Consider the following 4,573-nt stretch of genomic DNA (forward strand, 5'->3'; position numbering starts at 1 on the left):
AATCAGCTGACACGTTYMSACGGCAAAAACCAAAATGCTGTAGATTCTCACGTCATCCGACGTCAAAGAGAGAAGGGAGTAGCGTTTTCCACTGGGCACTTACAATGCGCGCCCATAAGATAGGTCGAATCAGCTGACACGACCCACGATTCTACGTTTTTCGGTGTTTCTGCTATAAGAATTCACGGCGTTTCGATTTTTGCCGTGGAAACGTGGCAGCTGATTGCTCTCTCACAACGCAGGGTTGCCAATATCGATATACTGTAGCAATTATAAAAGTTATCTTCAATACTTTTGAAATTTTGTTAAAATAACTCAAAATCAGAGTCGAATGCTATTATTTATAAGTATATAAACTATTTTTAATACTTTGTTTTCAGTTTTGATATTTTTATTATAAAAAATTGTAATTCAAAACATAGATGTGTACAAAACTATATATGCGTATTGAGCAATGGCAACATTGTGCAAATGAAAACAAACAAAGATGGCTGAATCCTGCGTTTTTGTCACGTTTTCACTGTTTACACATTTTGCCGATGAGGAAGGAAAAGGAAGGAAGGCAGTAGCGTTTTTCACTGGTTCTGCTATTATAGTTTACCCAAAATCTCACATCAATTCATACAGCCGTCGCAACGCTCTGAACTGACATAGTACGATTGGAACCGAAGCCAGTCATACCTTTAATCGATCATCATTGCCGAAGAACAGATTGTTCGTGTTACATCATATCATACATATGCTGAACTGAATTGATTCGATTGTGTTTTTGGCACGATTGTTTGTTCTGATTTTATCATATTTGTTGCAGCTCTCTGACACACACTGTGAACTTGAAACCCCTTGCGTAAGAGAGAGATAGACGATACACGTACACAAGTACGGTTAGGATTGTCCATTGGGCCTTGAGCAGGATATACACTGCTACATGGTAAGTACTGCCTACCGTCGCATCGTGTATAGACGGGTATGCAAAATTCTAGGTATGCATTTAAGTATGAATAAAATTGAAATCTTTCAATTTTTCTGCTCGTTGTTGCGACGGGTATTAACGTGTATAGTGCGATACGCAGACCGATCTCTTACTATTCTTAGTTTAACTAGAAGATAAGTTATTAACAAATAAGAATCTCTTTGAATTTTTTGTTTTCGATAGAAATTGCGACCTGTATCCTACCCGCCGTCCGACAAATGAACGTGAAAGATGCATCGGCCAACATCAAAGATTTCGTATCCAAACAATTTTCGGATGAAGTTTAAATACAAGGTGGGTTCCAAAGTAAACAGGACATAAAAAAACAGAACAAATATTAATTTTATTCAAAATAGTCTCCTTTTGTTTCAATACAGCTTTTTGCGCGGTCCAAAAGCATGTCGAATGAGTGTTTTATCTCGTTGGCCGGTATGGCTGCCAGTATGCCGCTGCAAGCCTTTTGAATAGCCTCTGCGACTGCATAACGCCGTCCTTTCTTGGGCAAAAGCATTTCTCCGAAAGGAAGAAGTCGTACAGTGCCATATCCCGTGAATACGGGGAGTAGTTAATGGTTAAAATATGATTTTTTTTTTCAAATAATAATTTGAGCGAAATAAACCGTACACACACCTATTGTAAGCCCAAATGTTCGGTCAAAATGCGATAAATCGATGTTTTGGAGAGATTCAATTCCGTTTTCATGAATTTCAATGATGATTTCGGTGAATTCACTTTTCGATTTTTATGACACAGTTTCGATAGAATTTCCGGTGATCAAGGATTTTGATTGGCCTACATGTTGATCGTCATTTATGTCCTCACGACCACTTTGGAAACGTTGAAACCATTCGTGCACTCTGCTACAGGATAGGCAATCATCGCCATAAACTTGTAATATTAATTGAAACGTTTCGGTAAAATTTTAAAACAAAATTTAATGTTGGCTCTTTGTTCGAAGTTCATTTTCGCACCGATAACACCAACATACTGACACCTAAAACGCAATAACTGGACAAAAAGATAGCAGTTTCTAACGCACCCGTCGACATAAAGACGGCGCCACCAGGGGGCGCTAGATCCAAAAAGTGCTGTTTACTTTAGAACCCACCTTGTATATATCAATAAACCCTAGAATTTTCGCTTCAATCAAATATTTCTTTCTCTTCCAAAAAAATCCTCAAAAAATTCGATTTTTTGAAGCCTCTAAAGCAGGCTTCCCCCTTAATCTCATGCGAAATTTCTATAGTTGAGAATTGTGCAAAATTAAAAAATGTGAGATTCTTCGACTATCTCTCCCATTGAGCGGACGAGTTTTCTTAATCGCGGTTTATCTTTTGTGCTGTACGCTTTATTCTCATATTCCTTCTTGCATATGCATAAGTGCACGTGTCTTTGTTTTACTTTGATCGAAGGTTACTCGCGTAAAAAAGCAGTGCATATTTGTGAATATTTTATTTATTATGGTCCCAGGGCCGCCTAACCTCGAGAAAAATAGATTTGCTTGCTTGCCTCTAGCCCCAACCCCAAAAGAAAAAACTTACATACAAACCACTTGAAAACTTTCCAGAACTTCCTGCAGCAGATTCGAATAAAACACTTTCCAAATACTCTTGTTTCGCTGTGCATAAAAGCTTAGAATCAATAAGTAAGGAAATTTTATCTATCACCGAAAATCGGAAAATCGCTGAAAATTTTCTAACAACAAAGAAATTAAATGGAATTTGCGATATAAAAGTTAAAATACACGACAATTTGAATTGCTCTAAAGGTACAATTTACGCTTCATTTCTAAATGACATTGCAGAAGAAGAAATTGTTGACAATTTAAAATTCCGTCTATGAATTAACTAAAAATTTAGAAGGCAAACTAAGACCTAGGGGAGTGGTACTTCTTTCATTTGACCTCTACAAACTTCCAGAAAAACTTGAAGTCTCATCGCGCACAATGCGTATTAGAGCATATTTCTGTAATCCCATAAGGTGTAAAAATTGCCAGTTTCTAGGCCACACAATTTTCCTCCTCATCTCCCCTCGCCATGCAACACCTTTTGTGCACATTGCTCAGGCGATCATCCTTCCTCTTCAAGCTCTTGTCCTAAATACATACAATCCAAAAATATTCTAAAAATAAAAACAAAAAACAAATGTTCAATGCGAGAATCTGTCACAAAAGAAAATACAAACAAGCTAAGAACTATTGCAATTTCCCACCGCTCATTATCTCCTCCCCTACCACTCTCCACTAGAGAGGAGTGATATTGCGATTTTTCAATATCTTCAGTGATTGCTATTTTTAAATCAGTGTGATTTTATATTGCTATTGCGATCGCAACTAAGTCGACTTTCAAATGGAGACATTTTGTTGTTGTTGTTGTAGCGGGAGATTCTATCGATTTGACAGTGTTTGGCCGAAAGTCCGTTTCCGTTCCCGTTACCTAGACTCGACTGTCGTGGAAACGACGGAAACCTTTTGCCGTTATTGGCCGCAAATTCTTTTTTAGGTCCTGTAATTCGAGTCAAGATTTTCTGCCTTTCTTTTCACTACATTTTCGCAAATGTTGGAACGGTTCGGCTGTCTCGAAGTTCCTGGCTTATCAATATCTATTGTAGCTTCCGAGTTAGAGTTTTAGTTACAGTAGTTGTAGTATGATTTGCTTGTTTCTATTAGTAAAGAAAAAGTTAATAACTTTATCTTAAAAAATGTTAAGTTATTACATATCGTCACCTGATATGCAAAATAACTTAACAACATTTTCGGAAATTTACAGTGGCATGACTGAAACACGAAATAAATTGGAACATGAGTGAAACAAAATTTTAATATTGGTTAAAATTGGTTTATCTCTGACCGCAGAACTTGAAAATGTTGAACATATGTAATATTATGTATGTAATTTGAAGTAGTGAAGCGTAATCAATAAAACACTCAATTTCGAATTTTTTGATGATACGTTATTTCGAATTTCAGATGACGATAGACGATACAGTGGTAGTTCCACTGGAGGATATCTATTCTGTTTTCATGTTTTTTTAAATTTGTTAAAGATGTTTGATATGAAATTTTTGATTTGCAGATATTGCATTTTGCATATATAATATTTCATCTACTACTTCAAACATCTGCCATACTTCACTTCTTTTCCTTGATATATTTCCAGCCATTATTAAAAATTATGAGAACGTTAAACTCAAACCTTCAAACCTTCTTCTTCTTCTTAATTGGCGTAGACACCGCTTACGCGATTATAGCCGAGTTAACAACAGCGCGCCAGTCGTTTCTTGTTTTCGCTACGTGGCGCCAATTGGATATTCCAAGCGTAGCCAGGTCCTTCTCCACYTGGTCCTTCCAACGGAGTGGAGGTCTTCCTTTTCCTCAGCTTCCCCGGCGGGTACTGCGTCGGAATACTTTCAGAACTGGAGTGATATCAATATCATTGGCATAGGCCAGCAGCTGTATACTCTTATAAAAGATTGTACATGCTCGATTAAGTTCTGCAGCTCGAATTATTTTCTCCAGAAGCAGGTTGAAGAGTCGCACGATAGGGAGTCGCCTTGTCTGAAAAATCGTTTGGTATCGAACGGCTCGTAGAGGTCTTTCCC

The sequence above is a fragment of the Bactrocera latifrons genome, unplaced genomic scaffold, assembly GCF_001853355.1.
Source record: "Bactrocera latifrons isolate USDA-ARS-PBARC rearing strain unplaced genomic scaffold, ASM185335v1 scaffold_1063, whole genome shotgun sequence".
NCBI lineage: Eukaryota > Metazoa > Arthropoda > Insecta > Diptera > Tephritidae > Bactrocera > Bactrocera latifrons.